The sequence below is a fragment of the Aedes aegypti genome, chromosome 3, assembly GCF_002204515.2.
Source record: "Aedes aegypti strain LVP_AGWG chromosome 3, AaegL5.0 Primary Assembly, whole genome shotgun sequence".
Taxonomy (NCBI): Eukaryota; Metazoa; Arthropoda; class Insecta; order Diptera; family Culicidae; genus Aedes; species Aedes aegypti.
Window position 1 is genome coordinate 148730375 of NC_035109.1, and position 21062 is coordinate 148751436.

Genomic DNA, 21062 nt, shown 5'->3' on the forward strand with positions numbered 1-21062 from the left:
TCTCCATGAGTTCGATAAAATTTCACTTAAAGTTTCACATCAGCAAATACTTCAGCAATTATTGAGCGGCGAACTCGCCAAAAGCGGAAAACTACAGTCAACTCTCCTTTACTCGATATTGAAGGAACCATCGAGTTAGGGAGGTATCGAGTTACAGAACACAAAACCAAAGCAAATGCAATCCAAGGGACCATCGAGTTAGCCATGAAAACCAACTTTTAATATGGTTCTCTAACTCGATATCAAGATACAGAATATCGAGTAAGGGAGTGTTAACTGTACCTTAATAAATGTAAAAAACCGTTTTGATTCGAATCCCGGACAGATTTAAATTCCGGGCACTCTACTTTCTATGGGGAAGATTTCATTCGAAATGTTTCAAAATTTGCTATTAAAAAGTTCCCAATTTGAAAGATTATTTTAGTTAACATTTTCTATAGCAATCCAAGAATGTTTACAATGTTCTACTTGTTTTGATGACCTTCTAACGGCTTAGTGAGTTTAATTAATAATTTGACTATTCTAATTAAGTGTTACAAGTGCTTCCCGGAATTTGAATCAAAGTTTCCGAAATAGGAAGTTAAAATGAGGTTGTGTTCGGAATAAGAATCACGAAGAGGACACAAATTTCTTTTTTTAAGATTTGGTATCCAAATCGTCACCTACAACTCGAAATTTAAGTGTTTGCAAGGCCTGATTACGCTGTGCTTTCATACAAAACGATTCAATTTATATGTTTTTCGATTAGTTGTTGTTTACTGAAGTTTTAGTGTCCTTAATATGAATCAAAACGGTAATTAATTAATAAATAATAATAATAATAATAATAATAATAATAATAATAATAATAATAATAATAATAATAATAATAATAATAATAATAATAATAATAATAATAATAATAATAATAATAATAATAATACAGCAATTATTCTAATACTAGTGGTTCCGGTAAACAAAAAGACGCTAAAACTCCCATACAAAGTGGCAGTTTAGTTCTAAGTCGTTTTTCCAGCTGTTCCGTACATTTTTTTAAAACTTTTTCTTCACTCAAACACATCAGAATACTTGACGAATTCAGCAGTGTGATTCTTTCTTTATAAGCCCATTAGCCCGTTCTTAGGCCATTTCATTGCATACAAATACCATTCCATTTGTATTTATATAGAAGATAGATGGATTTCCTCTGTTCAATCCTACATAAATTTCTCCTTTTTCCCTTCGATTTTTTCTTGGAATTCCATCAAAAAAAATATCTAAGGATTCGATCTGGTAGATTCCCTAGAGGAATCTCTAGAGTAATCCCTGAAGATTCCTTGAGAAATTTCTGGTTGAAATATTGAATAAATTCTGAGCGTCCGTTGTGGAGGAAACCTAACAAAAGAGGGTCACGATCAGTGCTGGAAATGGTAATAGTAGTAGGCTTGAATTTCGAGAAACTCGCGTGGCTCTTATCAGTACAGTAGTTCATAAACGTGAATTTCATCAAGTAGCCTATGTTGGGTTCATGAATTTTCTCAATCATTAGTATTATTGAAGGCTCTAAATGAAAGACCATCGAGATAGGGAGAGATCGAGACAAAGAACACATGTTTAATGAATGGGAAATCACTTTCGTGCTTGCAAATTGTTTTGAATCACTCAAATCTGGTCTAGTAACCTTCAATAATGGGCATATCGACATACGGAGAGAAAATCACAAACACAATCTTCATCGAAATATGTAGATATCGAGATACCTCGATATCCTAGGTATGGAGAGAAAAATTGTAAGCAAAATGAAGGGACCGACAAAATCATCGACATAGGGAAAGATATCGAGATATACAGTATGGCCCATAAAAAAATGCGAAAATGGTCATTTCAAGTTTAATGGTAGTTTTTACATAGAAAATGTGAATGAAACATAAATATTATTCGTTACTTGTATTGCTTAATCTATTTAGACTCAGTTTTTTGCTTTGGATATGATTTTTATCTGTTACTTTCACCTTACCAGAGAGGAATTGGAATCATACCGTCAAATTTTATCATGCGGACGTCGAGTTCAATATCTATGTGATGAAAGCTTCTAAAACATCATCGATGGGGTGGGATTCTTCACAGGCCTTGTCTCCAGCATACGCTCATATCAAATGATATAATTGGTTCATACCTGGGTAATTGGAGACTTAAACATATTTTCGAAAAAACGGCTCATTTTGGAGAGTTTTGATTGAACCTTCATATAAGTGTGATAAGCGGCTCCGTTTTGCTCAAAACCTATGAGCTTGTATTGATATAAGTTGTCTCTAACCTCTGGAACACATTTCATCCTCAAAAATGTGTTATAGGCCTCCGTATTAATTTTTTATTCAACCTTAACAAAAATTAATGGCATATCAAACCTATAAGACGCAAATGCCCTCACAACTATGACCCTGGCAAATTATTTTATTGTGGTCATGAAAAACACGTTCTCTAAGAACTCCTCCATCCTCTGATACCAAACAAACTAAAATTTTCAACAATAAAGTGTGATTTTTGAAGGTAGAAAGTTTATCAGCAGAGTACACGTCAATCAAACGCTGTTTTTAGCTTTGGGCGGACAAAACCTTTGAACTTATTTGCTTAATTACATTATCTAGGACAGTAAGAAAAATATGACAAAAATTGTCCTGGATAGCGAAGTTGTGTCAGAATATACTACAATAATAAGAAATAACATTCACTATCAAAAACAATGAAAATAACGCTTGTGGATGCTATATTCACGTTCAAACAATTTTCGCATTTTTTTATGGGCCATACTGTAGACCATCGAAATGTGGAGAGTCGGCTGTAGAAATTTTTTATACAGTCATTTTGGGTTGCCCATCGGTCTATTGTCCGTTGCCTAATGTTCGTGATTACTCAGTCTGTGCAGCCGTTGGCTGAAGTCGGTGTAAATTGTCTTTTTTACCATAGAAGCCATGGCATATTGCCTCTTTTAAAAAAATATACCGCTTAGATGCTTTATACTTTTTGGAGAGAACAGTTTGTTACCATTAAACTCACAAAAGCGCGCCCCTTAATCAGGTTCGGCCACTAAGCTGGTTGAGTGACACTGATTTGGACCATGCATCGGTACTCTAGCGTATCAAGTTATTGCTTCTACTTATAAGTTTCAAAATCGTTTTTTTGTAACTGTGAACAGTCTGTTCTTGTAACAATAAGCTTATTTTTGAAGGTAGATGATCTGCTACTCCACTGATTCGGAATCGTTTACCTCCTAGATATCTAAACATAAGCACTTGAACCCGGAAAGAATTTGTCTAAAGAATTGAAACCAGCCGCATTTGCTGATTGAGTCATTTTTCCACTCCGACCTCCTCATCATCTAGGACAAAGAGGTGGGTCTTAGTGGCTTGTTACTCTCTTATACTCTTCCGACCGTAGTTTATAAGTATTAACAAAAACAGCTACAACAAGACTGCAATATGGTAGATCTTACCTCGTAACGCACCACGAAAAGGTGATCTATCATAATAATTGCTGTTACCGCACCGCATAGTTCAGTGAAGGAAAGTAGGCCGTTTCATGACAGATTGGCGTGATGAAAAACGGCTTATTACGATGAGAAAAAATATAAAATTTACACATTTTTGCATTACACATGAAATAGAACGCAGGCTTCAAGCTTATCAAAAACAAAAAGATTGTTCAAGCTTCAAATACAAAGTTACAAATACAAGTTTAAGAGTTGTTCTCTATACTACATTCAAGAAAACCCTATTTTGCAGCTAAAACCAATATATTAGTTCAAAAACTGAACGTTTTCGTAAGAATATATCTGAGGTAAATGAAAGTTTGATAATGATCGAGATTTTGACAACACACGATAAAAACTGTGTTTCGTCACCATAACGTCGAAAACATCACAAGAAGATGAACTAATCCTCTAAAACAGTGGTCCTCAGCCTAACTGATTGTGCGGACCACTGCGGTGTTTACAGAACTTGGCGCGGGCCGCATGTATAACAAGCATGTTTGTATCAATGGAATTTCAGACAATTCAGTAACATAGTAAGGTTTTAGAGTTTTAAAAACATGATCAAAAATAGTAAACATTAAAGAATTTGCATTCGATTTTCCGAAAAAAAAAAATGAAAATCTCTAAACTTGAAAAAACTTAAAACTTATGAAGTTTGACTGAGATTTAGCTAACCAATAACTAAATTTCTTGGTAATGAACCGCAATTTAGTGATACTCGGCAGTTTATTCCGGGAATCAGATTTAATTTTGCTGAATAAAATAAATACACGACACAACATTCAGAGTGATCTTGGGGTTAATGAATCGGTATGATTTGAAGATATTCTCGCTTGAAGTTGATGTAGGCTGTAACCAAAACGGTTTTAATCAAAAAAATCAAGGAACTTCCAAAAACTAAAATCAACGTAATATCAAAAATGTCATTTCAATAGAACTTCCTTGCTGTCAACCAACTAAGATAACTCCAAAGAAACTACTGAGAAACAACAAGATTCGTCCCTGAATAATAAAAAAATCTGTAAAATGTGTACTCATTGCCGGTCCAGACTTTCCAAACATTAGGATTTTTAGAAAGCAATGAAGTATGAAGATTTCTATCCTACTAATTCCTCCTCTCCGGAGTTCTGAGACTGAGGGAATTAAGATATACGAGAGTTTTGAAAATTCAGAAGATTTTATTTCGATTCCAGATAATCGTTCAATTATTTAACATGTAAGATTGAAAATAATATTATGTCATGATTTTACCCCTCTCCAGCAGCTTCATTTTTTACGGCAAAAATAATATTCAAATTGCGATAACTTTTTTGTTTCTCGATATTTTTGCATATTGGTCATCTGGAACCGAAGATATCTCAAAACTCTTTGGGGGACCGACGCGTAAATTTCTCAGGCCACAGAATTTTTAACGTATCATCGTATATTTACTCTGCGGAACAATAGATTAATGAGAGTGCGTTGTAGAAAAATGAAGCGATTTGGGGCAGCCATATTTGATTAATGAGCATTTAGGTTTCTGGTACCTCGCTGGAAAAATAAAGATCTTAAAACTTCAAAAAATATCATATATTCAGATATCACCGAGAATACTAAACCAATTTGTATGATTTTTCAGAGTAGCTTCTTATTATCTTGTATAGTATAGTCTATTTTTTATAAATCAAACAAACAAAAACGTTCCCAAAGACATTTTATATGTAGAATGTCGGCTCCCCAAGGAACATCGGAACCAGATCACCAATGATTTATATCTACACGGATCCTCAAACAGGAAGAGTTTTTTGAGAACTTATGAAAAAAAGGTGCAATAATATCGAGAAACAAAAAAGTTATCGCATTTTGATTTTTTTTTGCGGTGAAAATGAAGCTACTGTCAACCCTCTAATACCCAACCCCGTCTTTAGACGGGGTACACTTTGGAATTTTGTGTATTTTTTCGTAGCACGGAAATCAAAATGATTTTATTTTTGGCATAAGCTTTGACTCATAGCACGCATATAAGAAAAGTTTTTTATGACTTTTGAAACTTTTTTGTATTTTTGAAAATTGTTTGAAAAATTGCATAACCTACAAATGCATGGGGTTCATTTAACGTGTAATATAAAAATCGTACCTTTTGTATTTTTCTACTATCAACCTATCACAGAAAAACAGCTTGATGGTATTAAAATAATTTCAAACCTGTTTTTCCGTTATTTACACGGAAAATAAAAATATTTCCAGAAAAATATTTAAGATTTAATATTTTTAAAAGTACCGTAAAAACTTGAATTTTTATTATTGTCAAAAATCAGTAACTAAAAGAGGCTTCATGAAAAAATGAAAAAGGATAGGGATGTTCAAAAATAAAAATTATAAAAATCAAAAACCAAAATTCATAGATTTGCAAATAAAAATAAATTATTGCCCAAAACTTGTTAAGAACGATTTTAGATAATTAAAAATGATATTTAGATCGAAAATAAAAATTTGGGTATTAGAGAGTTAAAGGATAATGGCATAGTGTTCTAACCGATGTCATCATAAAATCACATCAACCGGGCCATATTTCACTGACGTTCAAAAACAGTTCGCGGGCCGTACAAAACCGCAGTTTGGTGATCACTGCTCTAAAATATCAAGAGCATAAATGTAGGGAACGAAACAGTCTTAAATGAAAGTTAGATTGATTGTTGGTAACAAACGAGTTACTAATCGATTGAAAGAAAATTAAGATTCAAAAAGCGTTGTTGTTTTCTCTTGATTTTCCATAGAATTTCATAATACAAATTGCGTTATTAAGTTATCAGGTATCACAACGCCACAAAGTCATCAGAAGTAAACGTCAAAAATGACCAAAATTGTCAAGGTTGAAATTTTAAGGCATTTTGTAGAGCTAAAGTTTAATTATGATTTAGCTGTTATGTGATGCAAATTTGCTGAAGTCGTTGGAAAAAAACATGTTCTATCATGTTAATGAAACAAGAATAAGATCTCATTAAAAATTTTGGAACTTTTACCCAAATTATTGGTATAAATCTTACTCCAACTCAACTTGTTTTTTCAGCTTCAACTAAGAATGCTTTGTTAAAACTAGGGTAATTTACGGCTTCGACACCATTCGACTATTATTGGAAACCAAACTCAAACGTCTCGTGATCAATTCAAATGAATTCGCCTCAAAATGCGTCCGATTCGGAGCTGCCGAATAGATTCTGCAGTTCTTATGTGAAAGCTGCCGAAGAAAACGAGGCTGCCGGCGATAGTCACACTGACACTGTTCGAAGCGTTTCCAAAAAGTTTTTAACAATTCTGTCCGTGTGAATCTATAGAAGATTAAGCGGCTTAGGCCCACCGAAAATACGTAAATTCATGATACATGTCACAAAAACACCAAATATCTAAAACAAACGTTTCCATGAATAATAATCATAAACACTCTGGGCGTTACGCGCATCTGTCAATTTTGTCAGTCAGAATCGGTTTGCAAATTTTCTACGTTGGTGGTGATCGGACGTATCAGTGTTGTTCGTAAGGATTAAAAAATGTTTTTTTTTTTTGGATTATTAATTTAAATTAAAACTTTATATTGTTTTTTTTATAGATTTCGAGAAGTCCTAATGTTGTGTAACAGGCAGTGTTTGCGAATTCAACTGAGCGGATCAGATTTCGTAGACGGTAAGGGGCAAAAATAGAAGGCAAAGTAGAAGTGATCCAAAAAAATGGCCGACTTCCAATCTACTCGCATTTTCTCGGGCACAAGCCAGCCGATCCATCAAATGGATCGAGTTTCAAAAGCTACTCGCCGCTGGCTTACTTACAGCAAGCATGGATCAGCTGGCTTGTGCTCGAGAAAATGCGAGTAAGTTGAAAGGCAGCCTTTTTTTGGATTCCTTCTGCATGATTATTATTCCTGGCCCATAATAAAAGCCATGGAATCATAAACGATTTGCACCCATATTCATGAATAATATTTTCGTTTTGCGGAATTCAGTTCATGACAGGGTTGTTAACGTTAATCAACGATTAACGCCGTTAACGTTAATTTTTCTCGAAATCAACGTTAACGGCGTTTCGTTGATTTTCATGTTTGTTAACGTTAGCGTCAACGGGTTGCGTTGATTTAACGTCAACGAACAGCGGTAATCTTATCGTTGATCACTTAATGCAATGTGATATATCACATTGCACTGGATGACCTGTGTAGGTGCAATGAAAATTTTCTCTTGTGGGTAAACAAATGGTTTCCATGCAAATGCTGTAACCAAGGAAATTGAAAAAAAAAACCTGTTTACGGGTATAAAAGGTGGCAAGCCTAAATGGACAAGATCAATTTTCTACGAGCGCTAAAAGAATCTGGATATTTACCGATTGAAATGGTTCGGAGGGCTTGGCATTACGTTTCGCGATTGCATTGGGCAACCCGACATTCAATACAATATATCCCAAACCGAAGTGATCCCAGCGAGCCAACGTCACATCGCTGCTGAAATATAATTAGGAAACAAGGGTTTCAAGGATAATGAACGGAGTAAAATAATGTTCCGCAGATCCAAACTTCCCCCGTATCAACATTTGCCAAATGGCCCCGCCGCCGAGGAAATTTCCAAATACTGTCTTATTTGTACACTGGATCTGGAAACAAACAACGTTATTTCGAAATCACAAAACATCAGGTCGATTTATTGCATGGATAAAGAGAAATCAAAATTCTTGAGAATTCACATCCCGGAACCAAGTGATTGAAAATGGATTTGCATGGGCGTGATCTCCTGAACATACACATTTGGTGGTCACGAAGCTACTTCCTGAAAGCTTAGTTTACCTACAGTCAGTGACAAATGCTGTTTTCCGAAGCAAAATGTTCAAGTTTGGGGATCTGTGTCTCAGCTCACATTAGTTTGGCTGAAACTTAAATGACGAATCACAAAAAGCCTGAAGTTTTGTTGGTAATGAATTCATTGCATTACAGTCATTTACCAAAGAGTTTTAGAAGAAAAGTAAGTAATAAAAGTAACGATTTTTTTCTAACATAATTAAAAAAAAGGTAAGCGGTGGTTAATTTCTTCAACAAAGTTATGCACTTTCAGAAGTTACGCAAATTTGCAGAACACAACACCAGCCACAGCTTACAGTTTTTAAATTCAATATGGATATCACTCGGTTACTTACTTTTGCCACTGAAAAACCATCCTATTTTTTCAATGACTGCAATGTAATCAATTTAGTGCAGACAAAACTTCAGATTATATAAACTTCATGTCATGTACGAACTATAACTTCATTCAAATGTCCACCAATTCGAACTACCAGAAACTGAGGTACAGAGCCCCCAAACTTGGACGTGTTGTATGGAAGAACAGCATTTGATTATTAAATTTGTCACTAAATATATACAAAAAATAAATTGTAATTTTTCAAAATCGTTCACATTTTGTTATAAATGTATTAACACAACACCAAAATAAACCAAAAACTTATTATTGAATAAAAAAAGCTAAAAAGCTGTTTTATTTCTTGCCTCTTGCTACGCTACATATCCTACTCGGTCTGGAATCTGCTGAAAATTGAAAGCACAAAGACCATCATTAACGTAAAAATTAACGGAGTCGTTGACGTTAAATCAACGTCAAGCGTTAACGTTAACGTTGATCAACGGCTCCAAAAAATAAACGGAAAATTCGTTGATCGTTACAATTAACGTTAACGAATCAACGAAACGCCGTTAATCGTTGATTAACGTTAACAACCCTGGTTCATGATTCTCAGTTCGATTATTCATGATTTTAGAAATCATAGTCATGATTTGCTGTCACCGGAAAAAATAGTAACGCACGGTGTGAATTTTGTGATTTCGTGAACATTATTCATGGTGTATTTTCATAACATTAAAACACACTTTACTCCCAAAATCAGGACTCAGATTTCAGATTTTGAGAATGGATTTAATGCCATGTGTAGCATAGGACCTTCTTAAAACTGGATCCAAATAGTCCAATTTTGTTTTTCTTCCAAACTGTCACACTTGGTGTCAAACTTTATAACCTTCAGAAGCTAACCCAGATATGATCATTGGTCATGCAGACTTGTTCCAAGGAAACTGGCCACTTAGATAACAAGTCTATTAAATTTGCTGTGATAAAAGTTTTTCCAAAATAAATATATTTCGAACTCATAAAACAAAGTCGATTATTTTCCGTTTTCTGGGAGATCAATACCCTCCAAATGATTTGTTTCGGTCATTCATATGTCTGTTGAAGTGGAGTGTATGGATAATAAAGTTTGACACACAAATTTGCCAGTTTAGTGGAATCATATTTTTGACTTATCTGGGACCGGTTCCCAGGAGGCCCGATAATGAACTAAAAAATACCCAAGGTCAAAGCTTATGTTATTGTCTAATTTAGTTCTCGTATGATATTATAGTCGAAACTATGAAAACAAGTTAAATTGAAGTCAGATTTATGCCAATAAGCTGGGTAAAATTTGACGAAAAATGAAGTTGGGTTGATTTTTTCCCAATCTCACACAGAGACCCATCGGAATAACTCCGGAGCGGTGGGCATTTCCAAAACTTCGAGTGGTTCTCAAAAATGTTGACATCCAGATGATTCCATAGGAGCTAAAACGAAGAAAATCCGTCGAAAATTGACGAAATGGCAGCATTTTGTACTATTTTTCCATTTGCTGGGTGACAAGGGTTAAATAAATCATTAATCATCAACCATATGAAGTTTTTCTTTTGAATAATCAGTTAAATTTTGTTTGAAGCTTTCTACTGTCTGTCACGTATTACAGTGATAATTTGCGAAAAACAACTGTGTTCAAAACCATAGCGTGAATATGTGATTAAAAGTCGGCCATCACGGATCCACGGATTTGCGCGGCGATGGCGAATGACGTCATTGGCCCACTAGACAAACCGAAAGGCGAAAAACGTTTTCTTCCTCCTTTCGTCGTCTTCGACTCGCAGCACTCACGATGATCCAGCCGATTCTCGCGACAGCAGAAAAAACGACGATGGGGGTTTTTAAAATGTCGGAAAAACGGCGAGGAAAATTAGCCTTCTGATATTCAAGAGCACCATCCACACATAGTTCCATTGTTTCTCCGCCTCGATTAATTCACCAGCCGCAGAAATAGGTCGAGGATATTCTGGTGGTCATGGTTCTTCTTTTTGTTTTCCTAACGGAGTTTTCACTGTAAAATTAGACCAGCACACACTTCTCATTTTCTTCTCAGGTGACATTTTTCGTTGCTTCTTTTTCATTAGTCGACCTATATTTCATTACTAATCCTGCCTTCCCCAATTTCTCGGTTCACCATCTATTTGACACGTTTTTGGATTTCACTTTTCATTAACATTACCATTGACGAAACAGCTTCGATACAATTCACAACCAATAATCTTTCAGATTTTTCGAATAATGAAATTTTTCACTGCTCTCCGCCACTTCTTGTTGTTCTTCCTTTTCCGGGAAAAATCTCTAGAAAAAAAAGTGGAATTATTCCACTTTTAACCACACGCGCGTACAGAACCACTGCCTCGGACGAACTGAACACAGGTTTCGTGAATTTTCCCTGCTCGGGGGAGGCGAAATTTTGCTACGAACCCTTCCCAACGGAAAACAAGGAGAGCAAAAATTGCAATCGTGAGAATCGTGAATTCACGACACTCCACCAGGTAAGCTCGCGGTTGGTGTGCGTGAGGTGCGCGCACGACTTTGTGAACCGCCCGTGGTGTTATTTTGAATCGAAACTGCTACCACCATCATGCGCGTGGTTAGGGTAAAGTGTGGCAAAATGCACTCATGGAGTCACATGGTCTAGTTCTAATGTTATTTAAATTGATACTATACTTAACGGTAGGGTTGGTGTACTCTATAAGAAGAAGAGATTAAAAATTAAGAACTTTTTACAAAAATCGAAAGCTTTTGATCCATTCTTCAACATTCGGACTGTCGCGCTGTTGTACTTTATACAACAGTTGTGATATATAAGCTATATTTTTCCAACATAGGTATCTATCGACAGCAAACCAGTATGCTTTGTTTACAGTATGCTGCAATAATCTGGCAGATTGACGTAGGCGTAGCCATCTAGATGTAACTATAAAAGAAAAAAAAATGAATATAGTTAGTATCCAATCTACGAAGTATGCCTTAACTACGCCAACAGTGTGCTGCCGTAATCTGGCAGATTGATAGCGTCATTTCAATTTTCAGCTTTTTGATAATCAAACAAAAACCATTGATAAGTTGTAAATCCTTCAGTGGTTTACTTGCTTTGCCCATAGTGATTCCCATACAAACTTTGGAAGGGCTTGTGCAGTCCCAGATTTCATCGAAATTAGTTCAAATTTTAGGAGGGCGCTCAGAATTTGTCCGGAAAAATCATATATAGCATATATAGCAAAAACAATATTCTGAACCCCAATGCCCCAATGCTCCCCAATGCTTCATATAATTTATTTTTTTATACATGTTTTAAACCATAAATTAAAATGCCATGTCTTGAAATGAGCTCTTTTGGTATTTTGATGTAGATATGATGCAGAAAGTTCACAATGACAGATTTGCTAATTAACTTTGGTACAAGTTTTTGAATTAGTTCACTATTTTCATAAAAAACTAATTTTAAGAATAAAATTTACGAAAATTTCAGTTTCACCTCTGTTGCAACTTGCAAGTAGCCCCGTTTTCGGGGAAGCCCAAGCAATTGTGTTCGTTATTTTTATCTTGTGTCTTCGGCGGTGCTGAGCAGTTGGGTAGTGTATATTCCTTTGATTCTGTTCCATGTTCGTGTGGAGCAAGCGATTGAATCAAGGTCAATCGTGTTCGATACACGTTGTGCGAGTGCGAAAAGGTATTCGCGTTCAGTAGAGGATGGATTACAAAAATGGTGAGCTCGTTTCAAGCTTATGATTACACATTTGTATCGAGGCAACATACTAAATTTTGTATTTTTAAACAATGGATGGTTCGTCACTACAAGTGTCGCATAAAATCTCATTCCTTAGAAAAAAAAAACTTTTTTTCGCTATCACTAAGAATAGCCTTTAATTAGTTCGATATTATGAATGTCGGACTACTACAGGGTTACCGTTTTTCAAAGATATTTTACAGTTTTTTTTCAATTGAGTTTTCAAACATCTATCATTATCTTTTTGGTATTTTCGAACAAACTATGAATGGTTCATCACTTCAAGTGTCGGCATAAACCCTTATTCTTATTGAATATAATTTCATTATACATAGCTTTCTCGTCATTACTAAAAATAACTTTTGAATGGTTCGATATTTTGAATGGCGACGTATTTTCTTAATCTTCTATTTTAAAATATATTTTCACCGCGAGATACAATGCAAAAATAGTTTCAAGCAGGGTTGCCCAACGTACGGCCCGCGATCTCATTTTGTGCGGCCCGCGGAGGGTTCGAAGATTCTTCTCATATTAGGCCCATTGACTATTATACCAATCCGAAGTTAGAACATACTAAGACTATTAAATTTGCAATTTAGTTTCAACCTACTATCTTAGCTTGGTAATTGTTTAAACTACACTGTTTTTTTTTAAGATACTTAATTTAATGAATAATTCAGATTCTTAATCTGAAATACTGGGTGCTTCGACAATGTTTCTACCATGACTTCTTTCGACACTCAAAAAATGCAGCCCGATCAAAACTTATGCAGGGCTGGTAGCAAGTCACTTTTTAGTGACTTGGTCACTTTTTTCGACCTGGTCACTAAAAAGTCACTATTTCCATCAAAAAGTCACTAAAGTCACTTTTTTCTGGAAAATGGTCACTAAAGTCACTTTTTTCTTGATCTGATGCCAATGACAAGTTAGGCTTTAATAGCTTTTCAAAATAAAACCGAAAGAAGATTATTGATTCAAGAAAAAGTTTCTGGAAGAATTCAAGTGAATATTCTGTGGACATTTCCTATGGAAAATGTCAACATTTCCTATAATAATTTTTAGAGAAGATTCTAGCAAAGCTTAGAAAGCATCTTTGGGATGATTTTTTTGTCAGAAATATTTTATTAAATTTTGGCAAAAAGCAGGACCAATATCTGTTTTGAGTAATCTACAGCTACAGGGTGTCCGCAAGTTATCCGTACAATCTTTGAAGATATGGCTCTATACAACCAAGCATATTAAATTCAATATTCTTGCATAGTTTTAACCATTAGCTTATTATATTCTTAAGAAGTAGGTTTGACACATTTCCGATTTCAAATATTTGTAAAGCCAAGCCAAATATGTTGAGGTATCTTAAACGGAGCTGTTTTTCGAGCTTCATGACGGAAGAGAAATGTCCGTAGAACTCACTGGATTTGAACCGAATAATTTTCTATTTCCAGTCTAACTTGAAGCCACTAAACTGTAGGTTACTTCAAATAATAATTGGACATTTGGATTTTTCGCTTTTAGATTTTAGGGATAACACATCTCCAGTATGACTAGCGGCGCTCAGGAAAAATGTCTTCGTAAAATAAATAAATTTGATTATCTCAGTAACAAGCAATCAATTCAAAATTATTTAAAGTTGTATGTTGTGTAAGCGCATAGATGTATTATGAAAGGTACATGTACATTGATTCTTCATTGTTTTCAATGCGAGATCATCTTTCCCTATATTTTGCTGTTCGGATAATTTGCGGACACCGTGTATAGAAGAAATCTTGAACCCGCTTTCTCAGATAACATCATCAAAACTCCTCCGGAAGAAAAGCCAGAGACGGCTAAGAATAAAAAAATCAAAGAATTTGTCAGAAACTCGTCCAGGACTTCAAAAGCGAGTACTAATTTTACTGGAAATCATTTCAGAAATTACATTAGAAATTCCAACAAATAAACAATACATTTTTCCATTGATTAACCCTTGAACGTGTTTTATTACAAGACTTTTATCAACTATTTATGTAGAAAAAACACGTTTCTTTAATGAGTGTTTGTACATTGTTTGACGATAGTTAATTATTAATAGTGATATCAGTGACTATTCCCTAACGTCAAATCTACCTGTTTATAAATTTCAGCGGTTTCTATCGTTTACTGTTTGCTTTATAATCTAAGTAAGGAAAATTAGTCTTTTCGGGGTCGTAGATCAGATCAACCGTGAAGCTACGGGTCGCCACTGAGTAATATGATTATTTTCAATAACAGTCATCTTATTCGGTTTGTCTCGTATTCGTCAATAATCAATTGTGTTCTGAAGTTATTGTTTATTTGCAAGAAATGGTTTAATTTAACAGAAATTCTGCCACAGATTAGCAGTTTCGTCAACAACCAAAAATTTTCCCTCGATTTATTCACCAGATTTGTTGAGAAATGCTTCAAGTAATTCGTTTTACATCGCTACTTCAAAATCTTCAATTATTTTTTGCCAGTAAGTTCCTTCTTCTTCTTCTTTCTGGCGTTACGTCCCAACTGGGACAAAGCCTGCTTCTCAGCTTAGTGTTCTTATGAGCACTTCCACAGTTATTAACTGAGAGCTTTCTATGCCAATTGACCATTTTTGCATGCGTATATCGTTTGGCAGGTACGAAGATACTCTATGCCCTGGGATGTCGAGAAAATTTCCAATCCGAAAAGATCCTCGACCGGTGGGATTCGAACCCACGACCCTCAGCTTGGTCTAGCTGAATAGCTGCGCGTTTACCGCTACGGCTATCTGGGCCCCCAAGTAGTTCCTTATGAACATGAATTTTGCTAAAATTATACCAGAGTTTATGTATTTTTTTTCACCAATATTAAACGTAAAAAATGAATAGTCAAGTGAAATCTCAAATGCTAATATTCCCAAAGAATCTTAGGAATGAATTTTACCAACAACTGAGCGTAATTCACGCAAAATGCTTGACAAAATTATAATAAAGACAACAACAAAATTAATAAAATGTTGAACAGGATTTTCCAAAAATTCTGCAAACGACTTGCAAGTATAACATTGACAAGATTCTCACTGAATTTTGTTCAGGATTCTATATACTTCTAGCCAGAATTTTAGTCGGATTCAATAAATGACTTTTAAAATTTGAGCTCTCGATTTCTGCACATTGAAGAATGGTAAGCTAATCCTAAGCCCCATTTATTAATTCTCTGTGCAACTTCGATTGTTCATCGGAAGTGAATAAGATAAAAGCTCAAATGCTTAAAGATCAGAGCGACTTTGCGAAAGCATACCAACGTTTGAATGACAGATATGTGTCTGGGGAGAAAGTCTCATCATTTCAGTTAGGAGATCGTTACCGACGAAAAACAGTTATCAGCTCTATCCACCATGAAGATCGATATCTTACCGATACAGATGAGGTTGAACGCCATGTATTCAACTTTTTTAAAGATCTGTATACGTTAGAAGAATTAACAAATAACGGAAATTTTCCAACCAATCGTGTTATACCACAAGATTCGAATTCCAAATACACTATGATGGATGAAATCACAACCTCTGAGATATTGTTTGCAATAAAGGATAGTGCCTCTCGAAAATAGCCTGGTAACGATGGATTACCAACAGAATTTTACGAAAAAACGTTCGATATTATCAATCCACAGTTGAATCTTATCATCAACGAGGCATTGCAAGGCAATGTTCCAGAAAAATTTGTTGAAGGTGTCATTGTATTAAGTAAAAAGAAAACGGAGGATCGCTCAATTAAATCATATCGACCCATAAGTTTGCTAAATTATTTCATAATCATAATTGATGATCGTAAACTACCAGTCATCAAACAGGCATTCATAGACTTTGGAAGATGTTCCAGTTCATTATTAAATTTCAGCAAATCATTTGCTGTCAACATAGGACCTCAACGAAATGAAAATGGTCCCATTTGGCCAACGGTTCGAGATTCAGTTAAAATTTTGGGAGTTACATTTTTCAATTCTCAAAAAAAGACAATCGACTTCAACTGGGGCGACACTATGAGAAAAACATCCTGTTTTATGTGGATGTACAAATCAAGAAACCTGACGCTGAAACAGAAAGTGGTAGTGCTGAACACCTTCATTACGTCCAAATTATGGTTCTTAGCCTCTGTAATCATGGAATAACCAAGCTGTTGGAAGACTGACCTCGTACATAGAAAGCTTTATCTGGGAACGTTTTCCAACAAGGGTTCCTATAGAACAACTAACCCAGCCTAAACAAATGGCTGGACTCAATCTGAAAGAAATTGACCAAATGCCGTTTGCTAGTTCTTATACACAGTACCTGCAGAATCCACCAAATTTCGCTGCCATTCCTGCTCTGTACCCGTGTTTGAAAACAATAGCAAAGCTAGTGCCTTTTTTTTCCTGGAAGACTTCAGGAAAATCCATCAGCAGCATCACTTCATTGCTTCAACTGGGAACAATTGACGAAACCGAAGGCTATGCAAGAACATCCCAACATAATTTGGCCCAGAGTTTGGAGTAACATCAGTTTACCAGGACTCACTTCAAGAGTTACAAAAATAACACATCTGTGATACTTTGATATAATATACAATTTCATTTTTCTTTTTTTTTTTGGCAAAGTTGCATGAAATTGAATGGTCTACAACTTTGCTGAAGCATGTATAATATAATTTCTGCAAATAAGAAAGTTAGTTACACAATTTCTATGAAAATGTGGTTCACCCTAGTTTTCAATAACACCAAACAAAGGGCTTAACTAATACAAACAACTTTGTAGAAGACCGTTTTCGGCTAATGTTTCATTCTAAAGCTCAAAATGCAACTTTCCGCGAAAACTGATTCCTGGACCACTGTGCATTGACATCTACAGTCAGTAGATGAAAAAAACGATAATTCAAACAAATTGTTCAATAAAATTTTCAAATATTATGAAAATTTATTGGCTTTTATCGGTGAATGCAATACTGTACTCAGAGTGAAAGGGAGTAACGAAAGTAATGAAATGACAAGATGGATAGAATCGCAAGCGAGCGACGAGAGAAATGAATAGAAGTTGAAAATTTGTTTTTAACAGAGGGCCATATGTGTGAACAACACAATCGAAACGACAAATCGTTGCCTAACGTCCTGGTCTTGAACGGCTAGATGTTGTAGTGTTGGTCACTACTAACACTAGACAGGCAAAAATTTGTCGCCTCGACCTGTTAACTATATTGTTCGGCGTATATAACAGTTCTATCGATCGTTGGCATATTTTCGGAGATTGATACGAAATGACGTTACTTATTGGATTTTTCGCGTCTAATCTCGCATACCCCTAATTTGCCCAAGTGATCCTATTCGAACTGACGTTAAATTTCTTTGCCAAATTGATTCTACATTGTTGTTCACACATATGGCCCTCTGTTAAAAACAAATTTTCAACTTCTATTCATTTCTCTCGTCGCTCGCTTGCGATTCTATCCATCTTGTCATTTCATTACTTTCGTTACTCCCTTTCACTCTGAGTACAGTATTGCATTCACCGATAAAAGCCAATAAATTTTCATAATATTAAAGTCATGCGGTGATTAAACCTTATAAATGTAAAATTTTCAAATGTCAATATTTTTCAAATCCAACAACACAATCACGTTTTGGCAACATATTTGCTGGTGTGTGCATGAAACTAATCGAATAATTTCGAAATTGTGAAAACCTTGGAAGAAAGTTTTAGAATGAGCCATTGGACGCAGTTACCTCGCTAAACGGGGCAAGTGGGACACGTCCAGGTCAATCCACATCAGTAAGTCAACCATTACAATAATAGGATTGATAAGTCATAGATTTTTAATTTTAAGTACATATTTGATGTACATAAGGGATCAACCACATAATACGTTACGTTTTAGGAAGAATCCCTTTATTCAATAGTATGTCACCTCACATTTAATATTAACTGAAAATTCCTCAATAAAAGCGTAAAGAGGAATTGAACATGTTCAAAATATATAATTAATAAGATGTTAATTAAAATGTAACACATAAACAATCAATAATTGAATCTATTCAATTAAATTATAAATATATTTTGTTATTATTTATATGCATGGCAGAAAACCACCTTATGGGGTGGAATTGTTTTCCATCACTACTTAATTTGGTAGAAATAACAAATAAAGTTCAAATAAAATAGAAAAGTAATCATTCTCATGATGCATTTCAAATTTCAACTGTGTGTTTGTTCAATTTTGAAGTCGTGTTTCAAAAATAAAAAATAAATTGAAAAATAAAGGATAATAACACTTTTTTTCTCGCTCTTATGCAATTACGTAATTTTAGGTTGATCTTTTTTGATGAAAACCATTTGTTTGAATGTTTTAGTGCTACTCTCTAGGAAAATGTATGAAACGTGTACGAAAAGTTTTGATTCTGGTATTTGTTTTGATTGGTCCTACTTACCCCAGGTACAAATATATTTTGGGGTAAGATAGACCATCGAAAATTTCATATGAAATGAAAACAAAATAGTGGTTTATCGTTAGCAGCTTATAATAATACTTAAAATTATAGCTTACTGATGGAAATTCGATTTAAAACACATTTATTTTTGCGAGTCAATGCAAGACGTGAAACGTGTCACAATTTATCATGCAAATGGCGCTGAACTGACAACTGTTACATGAATTACATGGTAATAAAAATAACAATATGTTTAGTACTAAATACATTCCTTGTCATTGTATCTTCAACTTTCAAGAAGAATACTCCCATGAAAAACTTTTCCTAGTTGAGCTATGACGAAACGCCCCATTTACCCCGGATTCTCACTTGCCCCGGGGTACCTTAACTCACATTTTACATTGCCTTAGGACATAGGTTCCCAAACTTTTCGAGTCCGCGACCCACCTAGCCGTCCGGCACATTCTTCGCGACCCACCAGGTGGAAAATGTAAAAAAAAACTAGTTTAACCAAGAGAAAAAGTTTTAAAACTTCTCAACTTTATCATGTTTGTGATTTTTTTCGGTAGTTAACAGCAATATTAAACAAATTTTTGCTGAGCTGAAAACTTTAGCGTTGAGTGTGCTGTTTATCACTGCACTTTCAGTGTCTGTAATAAAAATATTTTAACAAATACTTCACATTTCAGTTTTTGCTAATTAGGTGTATGTTTCATAAGTTTAACAAGTAGTATGTAAATCTCGACATCTGTCAAAACTCTTTGTACAGTAGCATAAATGCTAAAAAGTTCTCCGTTTTAACGCAAACATTTCCTTTATGAGTAAAAGGTTTGTTTTTAATAAAATAGTTTGGCAGCTGTTCTGTTCTGTCGATGACAGTTTCAATTTACTAACATCTTTCCAAGAAAATTTTGAAGCCACATCAAGTGTCTTCACCATTAATATCTAATGATTGTCAGGCAGTCTAAAAAAATGCTAAAATCTCGCATAACTTATGATCTTATAAAATTCATTGATAAGCGAGTGTGTAACTAGTTGTTTTTAAGCTAATAAATTGACCAATATAAAAATTATCACCACTGGAAGATAGAGAACGATCATTTCTCCATTGCAACATTGTTAAAAAAACGTTTTAAATTATTCGTTTACTCAGTAACTACAAGCTATACACTTGGTTACCAATGGCTTTTAAGACGAGATCATAAATTAAGCGAGAAATTATTAAATGAGATTTCAAATTTCAATTTAAAACCGTTTGCTTCAATTCGAGGAGACATTTGAAAAAATAGAAAAAAAATCTAAGAAAATTTATATGTATTAAGATTTTTTTCGCGACCCACCAGAGAGCATCTCACGACTCCCCTGGGGGTCGCGACCCACAGTTTGGGAAACTATGCCTTAGGATGTTCAAAAATTGCAAAGTAAGTCGATTTTATTTATTTTTCCTTCTTATTTTTTTTTTGCAATTCTAGTTCAAATCTCTTTAGGGTAGATGTACCAATAGTGGAGGTACTAAGTACGATTGAACTTCATTTAACCGCCTAAATTCAAGAAGCGCAATTGATGCACATGTTAATGTTGTAACGGGAAGTAACAACCATTGACTTAATGAGAAAAATGATTTCATCGCAGTAATCTACGACATGTCAGTGAAAAATAATACCTCCACTATTGGTACACTGTTCCTTTAGTTGCGGTATATTTTTAATTTGTGTTCCTATATATGCGGTATCCATTGTTTTCTTATGGGATCCTCCACTATAGGAACACTTAACCGCAACTATTGGTACAAGTGAGACAAGTTTTAGCAATGTTAGTGATATTTCATCAGTTTCAAAGCAATTTGAACGCTCTTTTCAACTATTCCTCGAATCATCAAGCCAATACGTCGATTGGCAGTGTCGGTTCTGTGGCTAATGTAGTAATATCAGTGAAAACGGCACTACCGCAACTATAGGAACACCCACAACTAAGGGAACACTTACCCTAAATCCCTTTAAAATTCATTATGAGGAGTATGAGCCCTCACCTTTTCATTATCGTTTGATGGATTTTCCAGAAAAGGCATTCCCCATTTCCATGCCGTTTCCACACCGGGACAAAATTTCGGGATTTCCCGTTTCACGGGATATTAATTTTACCGTCCCAGGAATCCTGGGATTCCCGAAATGAATACAATATTTAGTTCACTGTGATGTGATACGCTATAAGTTCCTTT

At 34.9% G+C, this 21062-nt stretch overlaps 2 protein-coding genes across 5 annotated transcripts in view; one reads left to right on the forward strand and one right to left on the reverse strand.

The window, feature by feature from the left end:
- Positions 1-11068, reverse strand: part of LOC5572950 (WD repeat-containing protein 87) — a 76133-nt gene extending 65065 nt beyond the window's left edge. For 3 of the 4 annotated variants that reach the window (XM_021853750.1, XM_021853749.1, XM_001654224.2), the window contains exon 1: positions 10862-11068. The gene's annotated coding sequence lies outside the window, so the exon portion shown is untranslated. The remainder of the gene's footprint in view (positions 1-10861) is intronic. The other variant, XM_021853748.1, reaches the window with a different exon arrangement.
- Positions 1-21062, forward strand: part of LOC5572948 (trichoplein keratin filament-binding protein) — a 150046-nt gene that overhangs the window by 65141 nt on the left and 63843 nt on the right. The window lies entirely within an intron of this gene.